At 46.4% G+C, this 27,814-nt stretch overlaps 1 pseudogene; it reads right to left on the bottom strand.

Moving 5' to 3' along the window:
* LOC139238020 (retinol dehydrogenase 8-like) overlaps positions 1-14,743 on the bottom strand; it is a 34,263-nt pseudogene extending 19,520 nt beyond the window's left edge.
* Between the last annotated feature and the right edge of the window lie 13,071 nt (positions 14,744-27,814).

Here is a 27,814-nt window from a genome sequence, read left to right as displayed (position 1 = left end):
ATGATTTCCCCCACAATGCCAACACGGAGAATTTGGATACATTTCCGCTGGCGGACTTTGGGCAGCCACAGGTTTCGCGAACGCAGTCGGGTTGGCCCTGCCATGTGCCGCTCTGCCGAACGCCGAATCAATCGCATTTACAGTACTTGCCGAGGTTCGGTTCTTCATCGATATTTACTTTGAACTCCTGTCCGTCGTCATACATGATTGATGGCCATTTTTAAATCCAACTCCTCCACCGCCAGAAGTTTGCGCAGGATCACCTCGTGGTTGATACTGGTAACAAAGAGGTCCCACAGCATGTCTGCCAACACCGTCCCGAACTTGCATGGTCCCGCTAGACGTCTCAGGTCAGCAATGAATTCTGCCGCGCTCTGGCCCTCCGATCGAGCGTGAGTATAAAGCCTGTATCTCGAGATGATGATGCCGTCGTCTGGCTTGAGGTGCCTCCCGTACCAATGTACACAACTCCTCGTATGTTTTCTCTGTTGGATCACTAGGTCATTATCAGACATTAGATCTTTGAACTGCACACAGTGAGGAACACGGCCCGGAGCCGATCTGCAACGCCAACCCCCTTCATTTTGTTGGCCACGAAGTACTGGTTCAAACGGTTAACAAGGTCTGCCCAATCTTCTCCCTCCACGAATTGCTCTAAAAATCCAATCGTGCTCATTTTGCAAAGGTTCTTGTAAACATAGAAACATAGAAAATAGGTGCAGGAGTAGGCCATTCGGCCCTTCGAGCCTGCACCGCCATTCAATGAGTTCATGGCTGAACATGCAACTTCAGTATCCCATTCCTGCTTTCTCGCCATACCCCTTGATCCCCCTAGTAGTAAGGGCTACATCTAACTCCTTTTTGAATATATTTAGTGAATTGGTCTCAACACCTTTCTGTGGTAGAGAATTCCACAGGTTCACCACTCTCTGGGTGAAGAAGTTTCTCCTCATCTTGGTCCTAAATGGCTTATCCCTTATCCTGAGACTGTGACCCCTGGTTCTGGACTTCCCCAACATTGGGAACATTCTTCCTGCATCTAACCTGACTAAACCCGTCAGAATTTTAAACGTTTCTATGTATTCTCGTCGCCAAATGTTATGTATGCAACAAAGATACAAATTGAATGTTTAGCTAAATAAGGTACAACATTGGCTCTGCTTTATTACGGCCCAAAGGGCCCAAGTTTCAGCTGTCCCGCAGAATGGTGCACCTCTGAGAGGCCCGCCTATTTTGTAGAATTAAAAGCGTGCCTAAAACTTACCTCGCAATTCTCGGTGTTCATCAGGCCTGTTTAGCAGTCAGCGCAGCACAAGCAGGTGGGGGCGGATCTACAGCCCTGCGCCGAAAGTAGTGCCGGCAGCTGCGCTCTGCGCACGTACACAGTAGCTCCTGGCCCTATCCCTGGCCGAGTGGCCTGCTCATCTCACTGTCCCTCGCCTTGCCTCGTTGCCACTGCCCTTACCTCCTTGGCAGCGGGGCCCGCCGCCCGAACTACTTCCCGGTGGCAGGCCCCACCCGAACACCTCCTTGGCGGCGGGGCTCGCCCGACCATTAGCTCTTCAGCGGCAGGGCCCGCCTGAACTCCTCCTCGGTGGCAGGCCCCGCCCACCCAAACTCCTCCCCGGTGGTGGGCCCCGCCTGAACACCTCCTTGGCAGCGGGGCTCGCCCGGCCAGCTCTTCGGCAGGCTGTTGGAGGGCTTCCAGTGCTCCCGAATGGATAGGTGCTGCAGTAGGTGAGTAGAAACTAATTGATTGATTTTAAAAAAAAAATATTTTTGATTGATTGATTTATTGACTTATTCGTTGATTTATTGATTTATTTATCATTTATTATTGATGATGGCTCTTTATTGCTAAAAATGAAATGTTTAACGCTTTGGAAAATCCTCTAACTTCCCTTCCCACCCCCACCCCTCCCATTCCCATCCATCTCTGGCTACCTGCGCCTAATTCTCAAGTGTATGCAAGATTTTTCTGAGCATACAAAAGTCAACACTTACTCCGTTCTAAGTTAGTTTGAGTAACTTTTCGCTGCCTAAACTTACAAAACTGGCGTAAGTGGCTGGTAACGCCCCCTTTTGAAAACAAAAACTGAACTAAAACAAAACTAAACTAACTCACTAGAATAGAGCAAACTAAATGCCCAGAATTGTGATTTCCAAGATACTCCAAACTAAACTAGTTGCTCCAAAAAAATAGGAGCAACTCCAGCCGAAACTTGGGCCCAAAGTGCCTGACTCACAAAATGGCTGGCCTTTTATACCAGAGCAGCACCATATGCATATTGCTCAGTGGCCTCCGACAATGACACCATCTGGTGGCGACAAACAGCATGTACATACATGACATACTTACATTTTCAGAACATAAAAACAAGCTAAATTTAGATTGTATATCTACCTACTGTGACTTTCTGAATAGGGTGTGTTTTGATATTCTGACAGCTCCAATTATATTGACAAGTAGCTAGTTGCTATTAAAGAAAAAATATTTTACACTGGATTTTCTCAACATGTAAACTATACAGAGCCCTAAAGTGACTGGATAATGCTCAGTTCCTACATGTGTTTTCATATGAAGAAAAGTTGAGCAGGTTGGGCCTATACTCATTGCAGTTTAGAAGGCTGAGAGGTGATCTTATTGAAGCGTATAAGATTCTGAGGGGGCTTGACATGGTAGATGCAGAAAGGATGTTTCCCCTCGTGGGGGAATTTAGAACTAGGGGGCATAGTCTCAGAATAAGGGGTCGTCCATTTAAAACTGAAATGAGGAGAAATTTCTTCTCTTACAGGGTCGTGTATCTTTGGAATTCTCTACCCCAGAGGGCTTTGTGGAAACTGGGTCATTGAATATATTTAAGGTGAAGATAGACGGATTTTTGAGAGATAAGGGAGCCAAGGGTTATGGGGAGTGGTCAGGGAAGTGTAGTTGAGGCCAAGATCCAGATCAGCCATGATCTTATTGAATGACGGAGCAGGCTCGAGGAGCCAAATTGTCTACTCCTGCTCCTATTTCTTATGTTCTTATGACAAGGGGAGGATGTCTTTACCCCCATTACATTGCACCAAAATTCCCAGCGCTCCCATGAGGATAGCGGCGTTCCTATGCATACAACAGACATGAACAGTAACGGCATGGAAATGGAGAGTGGGTCTAATGGCACCTTGCCTTATTTTTCTCTGGGGAATGTTGTTTGGACACTTGTATGTAGCAGTGCCCAGAGAAGCTGTAACCCTTGCAACTGGTATCGCTTAGCTTCGTGGGTCTGAAAGAAGTGGGCAGAAAGGTCAAGGAGACCTAAATAGGAGCCTCACAGGTGCAAATTGATCTTGATTGTCCTTCTGGCTGCTGTTTTTGGTCAGCCAGAATGCCCCTTAGTCAGCAGATTTGTAGTAGGAGCTGCTTCTCTTCTCCCAATCCTGAGTGTATGATCCTGCCGGGCGGTGGGCCTGTGTATCTGGTCTATTTCAGTGGCTCTGTCCCTGGCATGGAGTGAGGGGAAACTTTGTTCTATATGTTTTCAACTTCCAGCCCAGATCATTTGAAACAACAGAGCTCAACTCTTGATTCTAAAATTAAAAGCTGTGAGGTATCCCATATCTAGTTTCAGAACAGTCAATATGCTTAATGAAAGAGTTCTATTCATCAATTGAATTGCAGAGGTTATGATACCTTGAAGCCCCATCACACTGCTCATCATAACAATGTGACCACTCTTTCTTCTCTTCATATCTGGGAGCACGGCCTTGACCATCCGAACAACTCCAAAAAAGTTTGTGTCAAACATACTTTTCATTTCCTGGATGCTTAGACTTTCTATTGGTCCAATCTTTCCAACACCTGCATTGTTCATGTCATGTATGTAACCACAATGTAACACCACTGTATTACTGTATACACTCAACCTAGATGCACACCTTGACCACAAGGGGTGAACTTGTGGGAGACACTCCTTACCTGATCACACAGGTATAAAAAGGGAGGTCCCACGCAGGGTCATTGTCTTTGGAGTCCTGTAAATAAAGAGAGAAGGTCACAGAGTGACCTTGCCCCCAGAATGTGCCTCGTGTGGTGTAGAGTAAGGAGTTTACATTGGCGACGAGAAATGGGAATTCACGGCCCACAGAATGGCCACCGGTAGCACAGAGGAACGGTACTGTGTTGGGGAAGACTGGGACGATTTTGTCGAGAGGCTTCAGCAAAGCTTCGTTACGAAAGATTGGCTGGGGGATGCAGTGGCTGACAAGCGAAGGGCTCATCTTTTGACCAGCTGCGGACCAAAGACTTACGCGCTCATGAAGGACTTACTAGCACCCGAAAAGCCGGCAGACAAAACCTTTGAAGAACTTACCAAATTGATCGGGGAGCACCTCAAACCGGCGAGTAGCATACATATGGCCCGACACAGATTCTACACCCACTAACGTCGTGAAGGACAGAGCATACCAGACTTCGTAGTGGATCTCCGGCGTTTGGCCAGCCTCTGTAAATTCACAGATGTCTGCATGGGGGAGATGCTAAGGGACTTCTTTATTGAGGGCATTGGTCATGCCGGAATTTTCCGCAAATTAATTGAGACCAAGGATTTGACCTTGGAAGCGGCGGCGTTGATGGCTCAAACTTTCATGGCGGGGGAGGAAGAGACGAAAATAATATACGTGCGTAATTCTGCCTCTAACGCGGTGATGGATCAGGGAGTCAATATCATCAATGCGACTCAGAGCCCCGCAGGCAGGCAGGGGCAATCCGACATTCCCCAGGCAGCAATAGACCCCAGAGTAGGACTTCAACAGAGACAATGGCAGGCTGAACAGACATTCACACCATCACAGTGGACAATGCGGCCCGGGATGGGGCCATTGACACCCACCAATAGGGTACTTAAGAGCAGACAAAGGGACAGTCAGCGTGGAATGCCTGGCCATAGTCCCTTTGTTCCCAACAATGGAAACTTTAACTCATGCTGGAGGTGTGGGGGAAAACACTCAGCCAGATCTTGCAGATTCCAACAGTTTGTCTGCAGGAACTGCAATCTCAGTGGCCACTTAGCTCGAATGTGCAGGAAGTTTGCAACCAGACTAATATATGAGGCGGATGGACCAGAAGAGGGTTCTTTGAGGCAGAATGACTTTTGGGACAAATTGATGGACGCCGAGGTTCAGCGGGTCCATGTGGCGAATATTCACAGTTCATACACCAGAACGCCACCAATGATGATGAGGGTTTTATTAAACGGTATCCCTGTACGCATGGAGCTGGACACTTGGGCCAGCCAGTCACTCATGGGCATTCAGCAATTTGAGAAGCTATGGCCACTTAAAGCCAGTAGACCCAAATTAGCACGTATTGAGACACAATTACGGGCTTACACGAAAGAAATCATTCTGGTACTAGGTAGTGCAATGTTGGCTGTCACACACAATGGGTTAGTGAATCGTCTGCTACTCTGGATTGTCCCGGGCAATGGTCCCGCACTGTTGGGGAGGAGCTGGTTAGCCGAGATGAACTGGAAATGGGATGTTCACGCAATGTTATCTGTGGAGCGAAGTTCGTGCTCACAAGTCCTACAACAATTCAATCCACTATTCTAACCTGGCGTCGGGACTTTCAAAGGCACTAAGGTAGTGATACACATCACCCCGGACACCAGGCCAGTGCACCACAAAGCCAGAGCGGTGCCGTATGTGATGGGGGAAAAGATCGAGAGCGAATTGGACCGGCTGTTGAGAGAGGGCATCATCTCGCCTGTTGAATTCAGCGACTGGGCGAGTCCCATCGTTCCCGTCCTAAAAGCTCTGTCAGGATCTGTGGCGACAAGAAGGCCACCATCAATCGGGTGTCCCCACAAGATCAATACTTGAGGAGGACCTCTTCGCCACGCTGGCAGGCGGCAAGCTGTTCACCAAGTTGGACCTCACTTCAGCCTATATGGCCCAGGACTTGGCCGACGAATCTAAACGACTGACCACCATCACCACGCACAAGGGACTGTTTGTTTATACCAGGTGCCCGTTTGGCATTCGATCAGCGGCTGTGATTTTTCAATGAAACACGGAAAGCCTACTTAAATCCATTCCTGGAACGATCATATTCCAGGACGACATCCTCATCACAGGTCGATGGAACACCTCCACAACCTGGAGGAGGTGCTACGCCGACTGGACCGGGTAGGCCTGCGACTCAAGAAGTCTAAATGTGTGTTTTTGGCTCCTGAGGTTGAGTTTCTGGGCAGGAGGGTTGCTGCAGATGGGATTCGGCCCACCGAATCCAAAACAGAGGCGATTCGACGAGCACCTAGGCCCTGCAACACATCGGAGTTGCGTTCATTCCTGAGACTGTTGAACTATTTCAGGAACTTTCTGCTGAACTTGAGCACGTTGTTGGAGCCGTTACACGTGCTCCTGCGTAAGGGTTGCGATTGGTTTTGGGGGGACTGTCAGGAACAGGCTTTTGATCGGGTGCGATACTTTGTTCAAACAAGTTGTTGACCCTGTCCGACCCCTGTAAAAAAAATTGGTTCTGACATGTGATGCATCATCCTATGGGGTTGGGTGTGTGTTGCAGCAGGGCAATGCTGAGGGTCAACTACAACCTCTGGCTTCTGCCTTTAGGTTCTCTCAAGCAGAATGGGGATATGGGATGGTCGAGAAGGAAGCGCTTGCAAGTGTCTATGGTGTAAAAAAAAAATGCATCAGTACCTCTTTGGTAGGAAGTTTTAATTAGAGACAGACTACAAGCCATTAACATCCCTGTTGTCAGACAGGGCTATCAATGCCAGCGCATCAGCTCGCATACAGCGATGGGCTCTCACGCTGGCTGCTTATGACTACTCCATCCGGCACCGGCCCGGCACTGAAAATTGCGCTGACGCGCTCAGCAGGCTTCCACTGGCCACCACTGAGGGGGCAGCGGAGCAAAGCAACGAGATGGTCATGGCTGTCGATGCCTTTGACAGCGCAGGCTCCCCCATCACAGCCCGCCAGATCAAAATCTGGACAAACAGAGATCCCCTCCTATCCCTGATTAAGAAATATGTCCTGACTGGGGATTGGGTGCCCGCACACGGAGCATGCCCTGAAGAGGTCAGACCGTTCCACAGACGGATGAATGAGCTCTCCATCCAGGCCGACTGCCTACTATGGGGCACCAAGACATTGTGCTGATGAAGGCCATTGCCCGGTCACACGTTTGGTGGCCTGGAATTGATTCGGACCTGGAACACTGTGTTCGCAGGTGCACGACGTGTGCCCAGCTGGGTAATGCCCTAGGGAGGCCCCGCTCAGCTCGTGGCCCTGGCCCACCAGGCCATGGTCACGCATTCATGTTGCCTACGCGGGCCCGTTCATGGGTAAGATGTTCCTTATTGTGGTGGATGCGTATTCGAAATGGATCGAGTGCATCATTCTGAATTCATGCACGTCATCCACCACCGTGGAAAGCCTACGTGCGATCTTTGCAACCCATGGTTTGCCGGACATCCTGGTTAGTGATAACGGCCCATGTTTCACAAGCTACGAATTTCGACAGTTTATGTCGGGCAATGGCATCAACCACGTCAGGACTGCGCCGTTCAAGCCGGCCTCCAAGGGCCAGGCAGAACGTGCGGTCTAAATCATTAAGCAAGGGATGCTCAGGATTCAAGGACCTTCTCTACAATGCCGCCTGTCGCGTCTCCTGCTGGCCTATAGATCCCGACCGCACTCGCTCATGGGGGTCACGCCCACAGAGCTACTAATGAAACAGACTCTCAAAACTCGGTTGTCCCTCATTCTACCAGTCCTGACTGACATAGTTGAGGGCAAGCGCAAGTAACAAAATGAGTACCATAACTGTAATTCGAGGGGGAGATGTATAGAAATAAATGATTCTATATTCGTCCTCAATCACGCCATGGGGCCCAAATGGCTTGAGGGCACTGTAATTGACAAAGAAGGGAATAGGGTCATCGTGGTAAAACTCAACAACGTTCAGATATGCTGTAAGCATCTGGACCAAGTAAAAAAAAGGTTCAGCACCGACACGGAGGAACTTAAAGAAGACCATTAGATGGAGCTCACAACACCGCCAGTAAACGAGCAACAAGAGCAATCAGAAGAATGCACAGTCTCTGCGGTCAGCCCGGACATGCCGGTATCACCACAGGTGACAGACACATCAGTGTCCTACAACCAGAGCCCCAACTGCGGCGCTCCACGAGCGAGCGTAGACCACCTGAAAGACTAAATCTATGATCAGGATGGACTGCAGGCTGGCCATGTAACATAGAAATTACAGCCAAAATATGAGACCCACGTCCACGCTCCTTATAGCTCAGATCATATCAAGACGAGTAATGTGATCAAAATGCAAGATGGCAAATAAGGGGATAGACCTGAACTGGGGGAGGTGCTACTTAAGGAGGCCACCTTTCTTGCCTAAGAGAGCTTTGAGGGAGCAGGGGAAGATGGAACCAGATATCTTCCCAAACTCAGGGTCTGTACTGTTGTACTAGTAATGTCTTGATTCCCTTTTCTCACTCACTGACATACAATAAAGACACAGTATACATACAACCACATAAATATTACAACAATGCAATGTAAGCTGAGGGTCTTGTCACCAGCATCCCCACACATGTTCCTTGTAATTGTAGGCTTGGTAGATCAGGAATGTGCAACCTTTTCAAGCTGAGATACCAGTGTTACAATCATGGAGTAGGCCACATATGATTACACAGAAATGTGAACCCTTGTGTACAAAAGGTTAGGCCCCATGTATACAAATTCTAAGCCCCCATACAAAAAAAGAGACCCACATACACAAAATTGAAATTTCAATACGGAACCATTTCAAGTCCCAATTGGAAGACCTCAATACACAAAAAAGGTGAGGGCCCCATTCACAACAATTCCAGGTCACACTCACCAAAGTTTGCAAACACCAACAAAGCTACACAAATCTGGACGATGCAGATATTGATCTTGTGGATGTAGCAGCCAAGGAAAAACGTGCTTGGGAACGTTTACTATTTAAGATGTGTAATGCTTCATTTCCTTACCCAGTACGTCAATTCTTCCATCTTGAATACTGTTGAGGCATTCCATCACTGACTCATCACTGCAAACATCTAGCTGGTTGATGTGTAATGTCTTGTTCAATGTATCTCCAGCAGCTGCTTGTAGCTTTCCTTTTCTACTTAAATTTCTCATAGTGGCAATAACTTTTTTGAAAAGAAAAATGTAAAAAATGTATCAGCATGTATTGTACTATCTCTATCTTAACCATCCATCTACATGGCACTTCCTGACCACTTTCTGTGTCAAGTGTTTCATAGAATCAAACAGCACAGAAGGAGGCCATCGTGTCTTTGCGGCTCTTTGAAAAAAACATTAATTAGTCCGACTATGCAAACATTTCTAATGCAAATCCAAATGTTATAAGATCAACAGTCATCTGTAACTAATATAAAAACAGGGAATGCTGGAAATCTCAGCCGGTCAGGCAGCATCTGTGGAGAGAAAAACAGAATTAACGTTTCGGGTCGATGACCCTTCGTCAGAACTGCCGAATGTTCGAAAAGAACACATTCTTCAGCACTGAAAGGGGAGGGGAAAAAAGAATAAAAGGGAAGTTCATCTGTAGCAATTGCCTGTCACATCACGAGCTGGAAATTCTAATTTTAATAAAATGACATGGACCTGCAATGATTACCTGTGACCAATAGGTGGCACTGTATTATCCACTTTAGGAAAAGATTTTCCTGTTTTTTTCTCTCAGTAACTGAAATTACTAAATGGTTCAAAATAATCGTTTAAAAAAAAATTACATAGAATGTACAGCACAAACAGGCAATTCGGGCCAACAGGTATATTTATGCTCCACACGAGTCTCCTCCCACCCTTCTTTATCTAACCCCATCAACATATCCTTCTATTCCTGTCTCCCTCATGTGTTTATCTAGTTTTCCCTTAAATGCATCGATACTATTCGCCTGAACCACTCCCTGTGGTAGCGAATTCCACATTCTCACCACTCTCTGGGTAAAGAAGTTTCTCCTGAATACCTGGTTGGATTTATTAGTGACTGTCTTATATTTATGGCCCCATATTTTGGTATCCCCACAAGTGGAAAGATTTTCTCTACCTTATTGAAGCCTTTCATATTCTTAAAGACCTCTATCAGGTTACCCCTCAGTTTAAAAAAAAAAATCACATAATTAGATATTCCACAACAACATGATTAATTCTATTAATTGAGTGGTATTGTGTTTTTTTTAATGCCCTCATTATTTTCCTTCATTTGAAAGCCTGATCCTCTCTGAAATATCTGGACTTTGATTTGATATTTTTGCCCAGAGCTATGACACTTATTAGCTGAAAGCACATTATGCTGCTCGAATAAATGCCTTTTACCCAATTTTCTAGGATTCATCAGTAACCAAACTGTTGGAATATTTTTCTTCAGCTTCCAACAATTTCTGCTCAGTTATTATGAGAAAAGTTAGAGAACAAACTTAATAATCAGGTAAATTTACACTGAATGTCAATGTGTATTGCAAATTTATGTGTCGTATTTGGAAAAATAAAGAAACATAAGCAGTAGTGGAGTCTGCAATGAAACGTGCAGAAATACAAGTCTATACCTTTTTAAATGTAAGTTTCTCACAAACAAATCCAACGTTCTCATCTCCAGCCTAAAAAGCAAGTAACCTATAAATGAACTCAGACCGGGGTTCATTCATCAATTTCTCGTCTTAAAGGGACACTCAACTACACTTTCATAGAAGAATAATACATTGTGTTTCAGATGATATAGTGTTCCTGCCCTTACAAAATGTGCAAAATCTGCCTCACCATGATCAGCGCCATCGGAGATTCACAAGTACCAGTGGTACATAAAGTGTACATTTTCTGTCCATTTCACTTCAACTATGACACAAAAGAATAAACAAATAGAGCATTGTATACAGAAGCTCGCAGGAACAGAAAACATTGGAGTCAGAATTTCTGCATCCCCTTAATTTAGCTTGCCAATCATAAATATAAACCAAATGTGTAAGTTGAATAAAAGGGAAACGTGCCCAGTATTTACGTATCAGCAATTAGACTTTTGAGCATAGAGACTCTTCTTAGCAGTGAAATAATGCATTATACATAATGTTCTTGCCCCTTATAAAACAATGGGGACCATTTTAAGAAGTAGCATTAATCGGGCGGGCAGTGGGTGAGACCTGACCGAAGGAATCGGCAGTGAAAAGCACTTCCTATAGGGAGCTTGCCAATTGGGAGGGTGGGAAACGGGAAACCCAACGGAACTGCAGCACCCTAAAGGGGAGGTGCTTTTTTTGGTTTTGGATACAGACGGTGATATTGTGGAGCAACTTTGACCAGTGCCCCACAATTCACTAGTGGAGATGCTCATTGACCAGCAGGCTCATTAAGGGCATTTTCCTTTTTCTGTTCAACTCACGCTCTCACACTCATAGTCACTCACTTGGTATGACAACCTAGTGGTGTACTGTGCTACCACTCATCTGCTATTGCTTACTCTTTGCCACTATGTGTTAATCCTATCCTTCTCCCCTTTTTCTTTGTCCATCAGATGACTCGGGCTGTCATAGACGGAAGGGAAACTCTATAGAAGATACACCATTACTTGCTCTTGCCCTTCCAAGCACCCAGCACAGAAATTGTCTTCCTGTGTGGTATAGATGGTGAGTTAGAGAATATACAACACAGAAACAGGCCATTTGGTCCAACCATTTTGTGCTGGTGTTTATACTCCACACAAGTCTCCTCATATTCCACCTACCTCATCTCAGCAATTCAGCATATCTTTCTGTTCCCTTTTCTGTCAAGTGCTCATCTAATTTCCTTTTTGAAAGCATCAAAGCTATTGGCCTCAACCACTTGCTGTGGTAGTGAGTTTAATATTCTAAGCACTCGGAGTAAAGATGTTTCCCCTTCGATAGTTGGAGGGCAGAAAGCAAAGGATGGATCAAAGGAAATTCTTTGGCCTGGAAAGATATGGTGAAGCATGCTCCATATCTGTGTTGGAAGCACTCTTTGAATAACCACCTTCGTTAACGTCTCCATCCACAGTCCCAAAGTCCACCTGCTGCCTGAAAACATGGGGAAAGTACTTAAGTATTTCTACTGTTCCCTCACTCTCTGCAACAAGCTTGGGAGGGGTTTGCACTGGGTTATGCATTGAGTTAAAAGAAGGATGCTTTCTGCACATCAGCAATTGCTGAATGTATTGGACTGCATTGCAATATACCAGAGGGTTGAGTTCTGTGGCGTTCTGAAAATAGCATTGACACCCTGCAGTCCACCATGGAGTGGGTGGTCACTTCAATAGATGATGCATCTGGTCCCTTCCTGCAGGAGTATCTGGCACGAGTGACAGCCTTTTCAGGGTTATGCTTGTTATTCAGGTACTGGGCTGAAACATCTTTTGAGTTCTCGGGTGCAAACTAATTTCTAACCCATAGTTTTTTGATGGTTTCCCAGGAGAGAAAAAAAAGATGTGATTTTAAAGTTACAGAAGGATCGAAAAAGATCAACTAGAAAACAAAGTAAAATGAAAGATTAAAAACGAATATTAATGCCGATAAATAGGTTTGGAATTTGCGGACTGTGGCGAAGCAAACGCTGGCCCCGGAGAAACCTACCCACAGAGATCTTGCAATTTCTGTGATGAGAAGTTTGCCTTTTCTGACAAGCAAGAGATTTCAGTGCAATATACTAGCGAATCCCGAATGCGATCTGCTGTGACGTCAACAAGCTGTCTAAGCAACCAATTACATGCAGAATTTTAACAGACAGGAAAGCAGGAAATGAGAACTTGCTTTTATCCTGATTTTTACAAAATGTTAAGAGAATAAAACAAAGATTGGGGCTCTCATATGGGGAAAGGGTAAACCTGAAATAAATACAAACAAACTTTAAAAAAAAATTAAAACTTTTCTTAAAAATTGTAATTTTGAAATTTGATTTAGTAGTTTAGGAATGACCTTCTTACTGTAATATTAATGTTTGCTTTCATGTCACAATGTGCGAACTGAAAATATAAAACTGGTCAGCCCAGGGCCACAGAAATATCCTTGTATCTGTTGATAGTTTAAGAGTTACATGATAGAAATCATATTTTTAAATTTGTAAAGAAAACTTTGCATTCGTAGAGTTAATTTTGTTGATGGGGAATCCTGCATATTAATCACAGTTAAATAAAAGGGGTTTTAATGCAAGAACACCATATGCTTCTGTTAAGAGACAAATCCTCTTACAATAAGCAGCTCTTGGTTTCAAGCCTACAGAGGGCATACTGTACGTTTTAAATAAACAAGGCAATTTGAATTACAGTAACGCTTTCTTAATTAACATAGAGAATTAAACAGTTGAAGAAAAATATTTAAAGAGGAGGGAAAAGGGATTAGATAGCTCTGGCGGGGAGTTAGCATCAGCACCAGCACATGACCTTGTATGTCAAAATGCAAGTGATTATTATGGATAAACTTGTCTATACCTCAAGTAATTTTGATTAAATAAAAAAAAGATGGTACCAAAATGATACAAGAAATTTAATTTGCTGAATATATGTACATGTTTACAAATTAATTTATTGAATACGTTGATCTGTATCATATCTTTCTATCTAGGTAATTGTAGCTACTCGTATCCTCTCCAAGTGAATCAGAGGAGAATTGTAGTGGCTTATAAATTTTGGCTCAATGCCATTGTCTAGCTTTCTTTTCAAGATTGCTTTGAAGATATGTGTTTGAAAATACTTGTGATCAACTGCCTTCCCTCATGGAGATTACATGAACACTGGCCTTCAAGGACGGAGTAAGTTTGCAGCTAAATGTCACAGGGTTAATTTTTGGCTTGTGTATTCCTGGCATGGATGTCTGCCCAGTGAGCGTACAGTCTACAGTTTTCCAGCTATTAACTTTTATTACTTATTAGATTACTTGTGTGCAATGCCATGGAGATCAATAGCATTCTGTCCCATTGTAAAGTTTTCAAATAAGATTAAAAAATACAGCAGAGATGGATTACCATTATCGAATAATAAATTGACAAAATTGAAATGTTAAATCATAGTATTGTTGAGAAAAGTGCACATTCAGAACCTTTGGTGCACTTTCATACAATAGTGTTCAAATCTTGAACATTCAAAGAAAAACGTGCGCCTTTAATAAAGAATAATAGTTACCGAGGAGTATTTACATGGCAACAATTTAGTCAAGGGCTTCAGATAATACCATAAATAGCTAGATGCAATCTAGTACAGTTTATAAATTGTTTGAACTCCAAGGTTAGATTAGAGACTAGTTTTGAAATTACCTGCGATGTTCTTTGGAGAAATTTTACTTGGTTTTGGCTCCCCTATCTCTGAAAATTTCTGTCAGAATGATTGTGCATCACAATGTACCTTTGTGATGCACAATAATGATCTCTTTAGAAACATCACTGTGGAAAAAAGACTTAAAAATCTATTAAGATAAAAGTAAAGATGTAATTCATATTTAGGAAAAAAGATCTCAATGTATTTAATGTACTTAAAAATGTAACATGACTAACCTTTATAATATACATGTGCAATACTAAATACTTTCTTTTGAATTAGTACTGAGTTAATCAAACACCTACCATAAAATTGCTTCTTGGCATCATTTGCAAGTTGTATAGCAAGCTTTAAACCAATTCCAGAGGAGCATCCAGTAATCAGTACAACTTTTTGCCCAGTGTTTGCCATTGGTACTTCTATTGGAGAGCAAGCAAGGGAACTGAAGAGGATTAAAACTTGGACAAAGCAGGTCAGTCACACGATTGCTACAGTCAGCTGTTAATAAACCTGTAGACCTTATGTAACCTTGCACACCAGTACTATACATGCATCCCAATAGTCTTCACTTAAGGGTCACCGGAGAATTTCTACAGTCTGATTTTGTGTGATTTTATTTTGTTTTAACATGGTTTGAACTTCTACAGAAATGAAGTGAAGTTTGTGTCTTAATTTTAGTGAAAAAAACAGGCATGGACACAAGTGGTAAAATACTGTTTTGTCTAGCCTTTTTCCAAAAATAATGGTCAGGAATGTTACCTTTCAAATGTACTGATATTTTTGTGTGTACTCGAGTGTGTAAATAAATAAATATATATGTATAAAATTATATTTATATATAAAAAATCCTGTCCATATTTGTGACATAGAAATTTATAATGACAACTAAAAAAATTAAGGCTAAATTGTATGACTTTAAAATAAGTATCCAGTTGTATACATGCACCTTGGTCTGATTATGGCACACCCTCTAACTCCACTTCATCTGAAGACCACACTTGTTCTGATTCCCTGCATGTAACACCATAGGAGATCAACTATTTTATAAATACATATATTGCACCGATGCACTGTTAAGACGATTAGGTTTCAAAACACCATCGCTTGGAAAAACGGACGGTTTGTGGCCTATTACATCCCCAATATGCCGGGCAGGAGGTGCGCGCACTAGCAGAAGTGCACTGCCCACCCTATTGATAGTGGAGATTTTGGTTTTGTTGGCGGCAGGAGCACATGCTAATAGCATTCTTAGCTTTTCATAATCTATTTAAATTAGGGACCTGCGTTTCTTGCGGGACCCATTTGCCATTTTGAATAACCCCAGGGCTTGAGTTGCGATGTGCTGGCCTCACTCAGCAAAGCATGGTGCTAACCAGCAGTACAGTCTATTTATAGGCATCATGGTTAGTTGCTGGTTTAATGTTTCTGGCTACTTCTTGACTACTAGGCAGATTTTTGCTGTTGTATGACTGGAAAGTTCACTGTCTGCACAAAAAGGTTTTGGTGCTCTTGCACTGTTGCTCTTTGCCTCACAAATAGTCTGGCTGCAGACATATGTGGTCCCATAGGACTGCCTTTGGGCTGGAGTACGAGGGGGAGCAGCAACGAAGACACCACCGAATCAGGAGAAGCTGCCAGAAGAGGAGGAGGGCAAACAGAAGGACATGTCAACAGAGGGTCTTCAGGAAGCACTCCTCCGACATCTTTACCAAGGAGGCTATTGCTGAGCCATGTCACCTGCTGCAGCCACAACTCCAACCTCAAACAAGGGCATGGACAGCACTTCCTGCAGCTGGCAAGGTCACTGGCGCTCTCACTTTTATGCCATGGACTTCTTTCAGGCTGCAACGGATGACACGGAGTAGCAGATTTAATTAAGTATGATGCCCTGATTGCAGGGTACTGGGGGAGGGCAGTGTTGAGTGCTGTCAGTGTTGCAATTAATGAGGCTGTAAGCGGTGTCCTCAGTGATTGTTTCCCACTGCCTCCTGAGTAGATGTCCGGAGGGCTTCCTGTCCCCTGGGTGAGGGTGGGGGGGGGGGGGAGGGGGAGGGGGAAGGATGTCATTCCTCCTGGCCACTGCCTGCACCAAGGCACCATCAGAGAACCTTGGTACCCACTTGCTCCCTTCTTCAGCCATTTCTTCCATAACTTGTTGCACACTCTTTGCAACTAGAATGCATCTAGAATCATTGTAATTAGCACGGATGCTGAAAGTCAAATTGAACGGTTTTCCGGTATCAATGGAGTTGGACACGGGGGCGAGTCAGTCAGTTATGAGCCAAAAGGCTTTTGAGAAACTGTGGGGCAACAAGGCACAAAGGCCCAAACTGAGCCCGTTTCAGACAAAGCTGCGCATCTACACCAAAGAGTTCATACCAGTCATTGGCATTGCGGCAGTGAAGGTATCGTACGATGGAGCTGTGCATGATTTATCACTGTGGATTGTATCAGGCGATGGCCCAAAGCTACTCGGCAGAAGCTGGCTGGGAAAGATTAGATGGAACTGGGACGACATCAAAGCACTATCTTCAGTGGATGAAACCTCGTGCGCCCAAGTGCTGAGCAAGTTTCTGTCACTATTTGAACCAGGCATTGGCAAGTTCACTTGCGCCAAGGTACAGATCCATCTAGTCCCCGATGCATCACAAGGCTCGAGCGGTTCCATATATGATGAGGGAGAAAGTTGACTTTGAACTGGACAGACTTCAACGAGAATGAATCATATCGTCAGTCGAGTTCAACGAGTGGGCCAGTCCGATTGTTCTGGTGTTGAAAAGCAATGGCATGGTCAGTGTCATGTATGTAACCTTCATGTAACTGCAACCTTCATGTAACAACACTGCATACTGTATACACCTAAGAAATGCACATCTTGACCACAGAGGGTGACCTTGTGGGAGACACTCCTCACCTCGTCATCCAGATATATAAAGGGAGGTCCCACGCAGGGTCATCACTTCTTGGTCTTGTGAATAAAGGTTCAGGTCACAAAGTGACCTTGTCTGCAGAATGTGCCTCGTGTGAATTTATAGTAGTCGGCGAGCAGTATACATATGGCCCGACACCGATTCTATACACACCGGCGTCAGGAAGGACAGAGCATACCGGACTTTGTTGCGGACCTTCGGCGCTTGGCCAGCCTCTGTAAGTTCACAGACGCCTTCAGTGGGGAGATGTTAAGGGATTTCTTTATTGAGGGCATTGGTCATGCCGGGATTTTCAGAAAGCTAATTGAGACCAAGGACTTGACCTTGGAAGCGGCGGCATTAATGGCTCAGACCTTCGTGGCGGGGGAGGAGGAAACCAAGATAATATACACGCGCAACTCTGCTTCCAAGGTGGCGATGGATCAGGGAGTTAACATGGTATACGCGACTCAGAACCCCGCAGGCAGGCAAGGGCAATTCGAAACCATCCAGGCAGCAACAAACTCGAGAGTGGGTCCTCAACAGAGACAATGGCAGGTTGAACGGACATTTACGTCATCACGGTGGACAATGCGTCCCGGGATGGGGCCATTGACACCCACTAACAGAGTGCTCAAGAGTAATCATAGAGACAATCAGAGAGGAATGCCTGGTTCAGTCCTTTTGTTCACAACAATCTCAGCTCATGCTGGAGGTGCGGGGGCAGACATGTTGCAAAAACCTGTAGGTTTCAACAATTTATCTGTAGAATTTGTAACTTCAGTGACATTTAGCCAGAATGTGCAGGAAGCCCGCAGCGAGGATAATTTACGAGGCAGATGAACCAGAAGAGGGGTCTGCAAGGCAGGTTGATGCTTGGGACAAAGCAATGGACGCTGAAGTTCAGCGGGTTCATGTGGCAAACATTCACAGCTCATATACCAAAACGCCACCTATGATAATGAAAGTCCTATTAAACGGCATGAGTAGCCAACAATTCGAGAAACTATGGCCACTCAGAGCTAGCAGACCCAAACTAGAACGCATTGACACGCAATTACGGACGTACATCAAAGAGATCATCCCAGGCAGTGCAATGTTGGTGGTCACACATAATGGATCAGAGAACCGGCTGCCACTCTGGATTGTCCCGGGAAATGGTCCCGCGCTTTTGGGGAGGAGCTGGCTAGCCGAGATGAACTGGAAATGGGGGGATGTGCACGTCATTTCATCTGTGGAGCTAAGTTCATGCTCACAGGTCCTACAGAAATTTGAGTCACTATTTCAACCTGGTGTCGGGACTTTCAAGGGTGCCAAAGTAGTGATACGCATCACCCCGGACGCCAGACCAGTGCACCACAAAGCCAGAGCTGTGCCGTATGTGATGTGGGAGGAAATGGAGAGTGAGTTGGACAGGTTGCTAAGAGAGGGCATAATTTCATCCGTTGAATTCAGTGATTGGGCAAGCCCCATCGTCTCTGTCCGAAAAACGGATGGCTCGGTCAGGGTTTGTGGCGACTACAAGGCCACTATCAACCGAGTGTCACTGCAAGACCAATACCCGCTTCCGAGAGCGGAGGATCTTTTTGCCACGCTAGCAGGCGGCAAGCTGTTCACCAAGTTGGACCTCACTTCAGCCTAAATGACCCAAGAACTGGCCAAAGAACCCAAGCTACTGACCACCATCACCATCACGCACAAAGGGCTGTTTGTCTACAACAGGTGTCCATTTGACATTCGATCAGCGGCCGCTATTTTTCAAAGGAACATGGAAAGTCTGCTCAAATCCATCCCTGGAACAATCGTATTTAAGGACGACATGCTTATCACGGGTCGAGACACCGAGGAACACCTCCACAACCTGGAGGAAGTGCTACGCTGACTGGACTGGGTAGGCCTGCGACTAGAGAAGTCCAAGTGTATGTTTTTGGCCCCAGAGGTCGAGTTTTTGGGCAGGAGGGTTGCCGCAAACGGGATCCGGCCTACCGAATCCAAAACTGAGGCGATTCGTCGTGCGCCCAGGCCCGGCAACACATTGGAGTTGCATTCATTTCTGGGACTCTTGAACTATTTTGGGAATTTTCTGCTGAACTTAAGCACATTGTTGGAGCCGCTACACGTGCTCCTGCATAAGGGTCGCGATTGGTTTTGGGGGGACTGTCAGGAACAGGCTTTTAATCAGTTGCAGAACCTGCTTTGTTCGAATAAGCTGTTGACCCTGTACATCCCCTGTAAGAAATTGGTTTTGACATGTGATGCATCATCCTATGGGGTTGGGTGCGTGTTGCAGCAGAGTAATGATGAGGGCCAACTACAACCTGTGGATTATGCCTCCAGGTTGCTCTCCCAAGCAGAACGGGGATATGGGATCGTTGAAAAGGAAGCACCCGCATGTGTCTACGGGGTGGAAAAGATGCACCAGTACCTTTTTGGCAGAAGGTTCGAGTTAGAAACGGACCACAAACCGTTAACATCCCTGTTGTCAGACAGCAAAGCTGTCAATGCCAATGCGTCAGCTCGCATACAGCGATGGGCTCTCACGCTGGCTGCGTATGACTACACCATACGGCAGCGGCCAGGCACCGAAAATTGCGCTGACGCACTCAGCAGGCTTCCATTGGCCACCATTGAGGGGGCAGCGGAACAAAGCGCTGAGATGGCTATGGCCGTTGATGCCTTTGACAGCGCAGGCTCCCCCATCACAGCCCGCCAGATCAAAATCTGGACCAACAGAGATCCCCTCCTATCCTTGATTAAGAAATGTGTCCTGACTGGGGATTGGGCGCCCGCACACGGAGCATGCCCTGAGAAAGTTAGACTGTTTAACAGACGGATGGATGAGCTCTCCATCCAAACCGACAGCCTACTATGGGGCAGCCGGGTAGTTATGCCCCAGAGGGGCAGGGAAGCATTCATCAGGGAACTCCACAGCGAGCACCCAGGCATCGTGCTAATGAAGGCCATTGCCCGCTCACATGTATGGTGGCCGGGAATTGACTCAGACCTGGAACACTGTGTTCGCAGGTGCACGATGTGTGCCCAGCTGGGTAATGCCTCCAGGGAGGCCCCACTCAGCCCGTGGCCCTGGCCCACCAGGCCATGGTCACGTATTCACGTAGACTACGCGGGTCTGTTCATGGGAAAAATGTTCCTCATTGTTGTTGATGCGTACTCGAAATGGATCGAGTGCATCATATTGAATTCGTGCATGACATCCACCACTGTGGAGAGTCTGCGTGCGGTCTTTGCGACCCACGGCTTGGTTAGCGACAACGGCCCGTGTTTCACTAGCTATGAATTCCGGGAGTTCATGTCGGGTAATGACATCAAACATGTCAGGACGGCACCGTTCAAGCCGGCTTCCAATGGCCAGGCGGAACGTGCGGCCCGAATCATAAAACAGGGCATACTCCGGATTCAAGGACCCTCCCTTCAATGCCGCCTATCGCGCCTTCTGCTGGCCTATAGATCCCGACCGCATTCGCCCACGGGGGTCCCGCCAGCGGAACTACTCATGAAACGTACAGTTAAAACTTGGGTATCCCTCATTCCTCCAGTCCTGTCAGACATTGTTGAGGGCAAGCGCCAGTCCCAAAATGAGTGCCATGACCATAACTCAAAGGGGAGATGTATAGAAATCGATGACCCTGTATTTGTTCTTAATCAAGCTTTGGGGCCCAAGTGGCTTGAGGGTACTGTAATTGGCAAAGAGGGGTATAGGGTCATAGTGGTCAGACTTAACAATGGACAGATATGCCGCAAGTATCTGGACCAAGTAAAAAAAAAGGTTCAGCATGGACACTGAGGAACCTGAGGAAGATCATGAGATGGTGCTCACACCACTGCCCGTGAACGAGCAACAAGAACATTCAGCAGCATGCACAGTCCCTGCGGCCAGCCCGGACAGGCCGGAATCACCACAGGTGACAGACACGCATACCAAGACTCAACAACCAGAGCCCCAACTGCCACAAGAGAGCGTTGACCGCCTGAAAGACTTAATCTTTGACCCCATAAGACGTTGGGGGGGTGGGAGGTGATGTCATGTAGGTAAACTTCATGTAACAACACTGTATACACCTAAGAAATGCACACCTTGACCACAGTGGGTGAACTTGTGGGAGACACTCCTCACCTGGTCATCCAGGGAGGTCCCACGCAGGATCATCACTTCTTGGTCCTGTGAATAAAGGTTCAGGTCACAGAGTGACCTTGTCTGCAGAATGTGCCTCGTGTGAATTTCTTGTAGTGTGTAAGGACATTACAGTCAGAATCTGCGGAGAGTACAAGGTAACGATCAATAGAGTCTCGTTACAGGACCAGTACTCGCTGCCCAAGGCGGATGACCTGTTCGCAACGTTAGCGGAGGTTAAGTCGTTCACCAAGTTGGACCTAACCTCCGCCTACATGACACAGGAGCTGGCTGAATCTTCGAAAAGATTGACGTTCATCAACACGCACAAAAGACTGTTTATATACCACAGGTGCACTTTTGCGATTCACTTGGCTGCTGCCATCTTCCAGAGGAAAATGGAGAGCCTGCTGAAATTGGTTCCTCGCACCGTTGTATTTGAAGACGACATCCCGATCACCGGTCGTGACACTCCGAACACCTGCACAACCTGGAAGAGGTTCTAAGTCGACTAAACAGAGTGTTTTCCTGGTGCCAGAGATCAAATTTTTGGGGAGAAAGATTGCAGCAGACGGTATCAGACCCACGGACTCAAAGACAGAGGCCATCAAGAATGCACCCAGACCACAGAATGTGACGGAGCTGCGTTCGTTCCTGGGACTCCTCAACTATTTTGGTAACTTTCTACCCGGATTAAGCACTTTGCTGGAACCGTTGCACATATTGCTATGGAAGGGTGACGACTGGGTTTGGGGTAAATCTCAAGAGACAGCCTTTGAGAAGGCCAGAAACCTACTTTGTTCAAATAAGTTACTTGTACTGCATGACACGTGTAAACGATTAGTGCTAGTTTGTGATGCATCTTTGTACGGGTTCGGCTGTGTGTTACAGCAAACCAATGTATCGGGCAAATTTCAACCGGTTGCATACGCATCTAGAAGTCTGTCTATGGCTGAAAGAGCCTACAGTATGTCGATGAAGCGGTGTTCGCATGTGTATATGGGGTTAAGAAAATGCACCAATACCTATTTGGATTTCGGTTTGAGCTTGAAACCGACCACAAACCGCTCATTTCGCTGTTTGCAGAAAGCAAAGTTATAAACACCAATGCTTCGTCCCGCATCCAAAGATGAGCACTAACATTGTCGACCTATGACTATGTTATCCGCCATAGACCAGGCACGGAGAACTGTGCTGATGCCCTCAGTTGGCTGTCATTGCCCACTACCAGATGAAAATGGCGCAGCCCGCAGACTTGCTTCTGGTCATGGATGCTTTTGAGAGCGAAGGGTCACCTGTCACTGCTCGTCAGATCAGGACCTGGACCAGCCCGATCCTGTGGTATCACTTGTAAAAAGTTACGTCCTCAATGGGAGCTGGTCGGCCGTTCCTGGGGAGATGCAAGATGAAATTAAACCGTTTCACCGACGTAAAGATGAAATGTCGGATTGTCTCTTATGGGGTAATCGCGTGGTTTTGCCAAAAAAAGGCAGGGAAACGTTTATACGCGACCTACACAGTACCCACCCAGGCATAGTCATGATGAAGGCTATAGACAGGTCGCATGTTTGGTGGCCCGGCATTGACTCGGACTTAGAGTCATGCGTACACCAGTGCAACACGTGCTCACAACTGAGCAATGCACAAAGGGAGGCTCCATTGAGTCTGTGGCCATGGCCCTCCAAACCGTGGTCCAGGATCCACGTAGATTTTGCTGGCCCCTTTCTCGGAACGATGTTTTTAGTTGTAGTGGAATTACTCTCAATAGATTGAATGCATAATCATGTCATCCAGTACATCCACTGCCACCATTGAAAGCCTCCGGGCTATGTTCGCCATCCATGGCTTGCCCGACGTCCTTGTCAGTGACAATGGATCGTATTTCACCAGCTCAGAATTCAACGAGTTTATGACTCGCAATTGCATCAAGCATGTCAGGTCTGCCCCGTTTAAGCCCGCATCAAACGGTCAAGCGGAATGGGCAGTCCAAACTATCAAGCAGAGTTTGAAACGTGTGATGGAAGGCTCCTTGCAGACCCGCTTATCTCGAGTTCTGCTTAGCTACCAGACATGACCCCACTCGCTCACTGGGGTTCCCCCTGCAGAATTGTTAATGAAGAGAGCACTCAAAACCAGGCTCTCCCTAGTCCACCCGGATCTAAATGACCATGTGGAAACCCAGCGTCACCGGCAAAACATGTACCACGATTGCACGGCTGTATCGTGTGACATTGATGTTAACAACCCTGTGTTTGTCCTGAATTACGGTCATAGTCCTAAATGGGTTGCTGGCACTGTCTTGGCCAAGGAGGGGAATAGAGTGTTTATAGTCAAACTATTGAATGGACAAACGTGCAGAAAGCATTTGGATCAGACCAAACTGATTCACTGACAACCAGGAACAACCTGAAGAGGACATTACCATCATCGATCCACCAACACACACCCTGTTGTATATGTAAACCTGTAAATACCTTGTGTAACCACCAGAGGGCTCATCCTCTGGAGTCCCAAGGGATCCCACAATCCCTTGTGAGCACCTGTATTTAAGGAGGCCTCACAGGCTGGAGAGGGACTCTGGAGACCTGTAATAAAAAACTAACGTCACACTTTGAGCCCACAGTATCTGGTCAGACTTTTTATTCACACATAACAACTGTTGATGAGATACAGATGACGCACCCAATGATGTAGAGAACAGTGGGCATCCTTGAGAAATTTTCGAGGGAGATGATTGGGAAACCTTCATGGAGCGACTCGACCAATACTTCGTGGCCAACGAGCTGGAAGGAGAAACGAATGCTGCCAAATGAAGGGCGATTCTCCTCACCGTTTGCGGGGCACCAATGTATGGCCTCATGAAAAATCTGCTTGCTCCAGTGAAACCCACAGAGAAATCATACGATGATTTGTGCGCACTGGTCCGGGAGCAACTGAACCCGAAGGAAAGCATTCTGATGACAAGGTTCTACACGTACAAAAGGTATGAAGGTCAGGAAGTGGCGGGCTATGTTGCCGAGCTAAGACGCCTTGCAGGACATTGCGAATTTGAAGGACATTTGGAGCACATGCTCAGGGACTTCTTTGTACTTGGCATTGGCCATGAAGTGATACTTCGCAAACTTTTGACTGTAGAGACCCCAACCTTGAGTAAAGCCGTAGCGATAGTTCAGGTGTTCATTGCTACCAGTGACAATACCAAGCAAATCTCTCAGCACACTTGCTGTTACAAGTACTGTGAACAGAGTAATGTTGTTTTCGAATCGCAACGTACAGAGCAGGCCTCACATGCCTACAGCTGCACATCTGCAGATGTCAGAGTCCACCATCAAGGGTGATGAATGCTAGGCCATTAACATCTTGTTGGCATTGCGGGTGTGATCATTGTTTCCATTCATGCCTCTTCAAAGGATACATTTGCAAAGTCTGGAACAATGGGACATCTCCAACGTATGTGCAAGCGACCTGCAAACCCTACTAATCCTGCAAACCACCAGGTTGCAGAGGAGGACAGAACCACAGTGGATCATGACAAACCAGAGCTTCAGACTGAGGAGGCAGAGGTATATGGCGTGCACACATTTACCACAAAGTGTCTCCCGATAATGCTGAAGGTTGAATTAAATGGACTCCCGGTGTCAATGGAGCTGGACACTGGCCGCGAGCCAGTCCATTATGAGCAAAAAGACTTTCCATAAATTGTGGTGCAGCAAGGCCTCAAGGCCAGTCCTGACTCCCATTCGCACTAAACTGAGAACTTACACAAAGGAACTGATACCCGTAATCGGCAGTGCTACTGTAAAAGTCTCTTACGATGGAGCGGTGCACAAGTTGCCACTCTGGGTGGTACCGGGCGATGGTCCCACGCTGCTCGGCAGGAGCTGGCTGGGAAAGATACACTGGAACTGGGACGACGTCCGAGCGCTCTCGTCCGTCGACGACACTTCGTGTGCCCAGGTCTTAAACAAGTTCCCCTCGCTGTTTGAACCAGGCATCGGGAAGTTCCAAGGAGCAAAAGTGCAGATCCACCTAATTCCGGGGGCGCGACCCATCCATCACAAGGCGAGAGCAGTACCGTTCATGATGAGAGAGAGGGTGGAGATCGAGCTGGACCGGCTGCAACGAGACGGCATCATTTCGCCGATCGAATTCAATGACTGGGCCAGACCGATTGTTCCAGTCCTCAAGGGAGATGGCACCATCAGAATCTGTGGTGATTACAAAGTAACTATCAATCATTTTGCCCTGCAGGATCAATACCCACTACCAAAGGCAGACGACTTTTTTGCGACGCTAGCGGGAGGAAAGACATTCACGAAGCTGAACTTGACCTCGGCCTACATGACGCAGGAGCTGGAGGAATCACCTGCATCATCACGCACAAAGGTCTCTTCATTTACAACAGATGCCCGTTTGGGATTCAATTGGCCACGGCGATATTCCAGAAAAACATGGAAAGTTTACTGAAGTCGGTCCCGTGCACCGTGGTCTTCCAGGACGACATCTTGGTTACAGGTCGGGACACAGTCGAACATCTGCAGAACCTAGCGGAGGTTCTTAGTCGACTGAACCGCGTGGGGCTCAGGCTAAAACGCTCAAAGTGTGTTTTCCTAGTGCCTGAAGTGGAGTTCCTGGGGAGAAGAATCGCGGCGGACAGCATCAGGCCCACTGATTCGAAGACAGAGGCAATCGAGAACGCACTGAAGCCACAGAACGTGACAGAGCTGCGGTCGTTTCTAGGATTCCTGAACTACTTTGGTAACTTCTTACCGGGTCTCAGCACACTGTTAGAACCACTGCATGTCTTACTGTGTAAAGGAGATGAATGGGTTTGGGGTAAAAGCCAAGAAAATGCCTTTGTAAAAGCTAGAAAACTGTTATGCTCAAACAAATTGCTTGTGTTAGACATAGAAACATAGAAAATAGGTGCAGGAGTAGGCCATTCGCTTCTTCGACCCTGCACCACCATTCAATAAGATCATGGCTGATCATTCACCTCAGTACCCCTTTATAGAAAACTTATGTTCAAACAAATTGCTTGTGTTAGACATGTGTGATCCATATAAGCATTTGGTACTAGCATGTGATGCATCGTCATACGGTGTCAGGTGTGTATTGTAACAAGCTAATGAATCTGGGAAATTGCAACCGGTTGCTTATGCATCCAGAAGTCTGTCTAAGGTCGAGAGGGCCTACAGCATGATTGAAAAAGAAGTGTCAGCATGTGCTTATGGGGCAAAGAAAATGCATCAATATTTATTTGGGCTCAAATTTGAATTGGAAACTGACCATAAGCCACTGATATCCCTCTTTTCTGAAAGTAAGGGGATAAATACAAATGCATCGGCCCGCATCCAGAGATGGGTGCTCACGTTGTCCGCATACAACGACGCCATCCGCCACAGGCCAGGCACAGAAAACTGCCGATACTCTCAGCAGGCGGCCATTGCCCACCACGGGTGTGGAAACGGCACAGCCTGCAGATTTAGTCATGGTAATGGAAGCATTCGAGCAATCACCCATTACCGCCCGACAGATTAGAACCTGGACGAGCCAGGACCTCATACTGTACTTCGTAAAAAAGTGCTTCCCGGGAGCTGGTCCAGTGTCCCATTAGAAATGCAGGAAGAGTAAAAGCCATACTAGTGGCACAAAGATGAAATGACTATACAGGCAGACTGCCTTCTGTGGGGTAATCGGGTAGTGGTACCCAAAAAGGACAGGGACACTTTCATTAGTGATCTCCACAGTACTCACCCAGGCATTGTAATGATGAAAGCGATAGCCAGATCCCACATGTGGTGGCCCGGTATCCATGTGGACTTAGAGTCCTGCATGCACAAATGTAACACATTTTCACAGTTAAGCAATGCACCCAGGAGGCGCCACTAAGTTTATGGTCTTGGCCCTCCAAAACGTGGCCTAGGGTCCATGTTGATGCAGGCCCGTTCTTGGGTAAAATGTTCCTAGTGGTTGTAGATGCGTACTGCAAATGGATTGAATGTGAAATAATGTCGGCAAGTACGTATGCTGCCACCACTGAAAGCCTGCGGGCCATGTTTGCCACGCACGGCCTGCCTGATTTCCTTGTGAGCGACAACGGGCCGTGTTTCACCAGTGCCAAGTTCAAAGAGTTCATGACCCGCAATGAGATCAAACATGTTCAAATCAGCATCCAATGGTCAGGCAGAGAGAGCAATGCAAACTATCAAGCAGAGCTTGAAGAGTGTAACTGAAGGCTCACTGCAGACTCGCCTATTCCGAGACCTGCTGAGTTACTGCACGAGACCCCACTTGCTCACTGGGATTCCACCCGCTAAACTGCTCATGAAAAGGGCACTTAAGACAAGGCTCTCGTTAGTCCACCCTGATCAACACGAACAGGTAGAGAGCAGGCAGCTTCAACAAAGTACATATGATAGCGCAAATGTGTCATGCGAA

The sequence above is a fragment of the Pristiophorus japonicus genome, chromosome 24 (genome assembly GCF_044704955.1).
Source record: "Pristiophorus japonicus isolate sPriJap1 chromosome 24, sPriJap1.hap1, whole genome shotgun sequence".
Classification (NCBI taxonomy): Eukaryota; Metazoa; Chordata; class Chondrichthyes; family Pristiophoridae; genus Pristiophorus; species Pristiophorus japonicus.
This window is presented reverse-complemented; position numbering and strand designations above follow the sequence as displayed.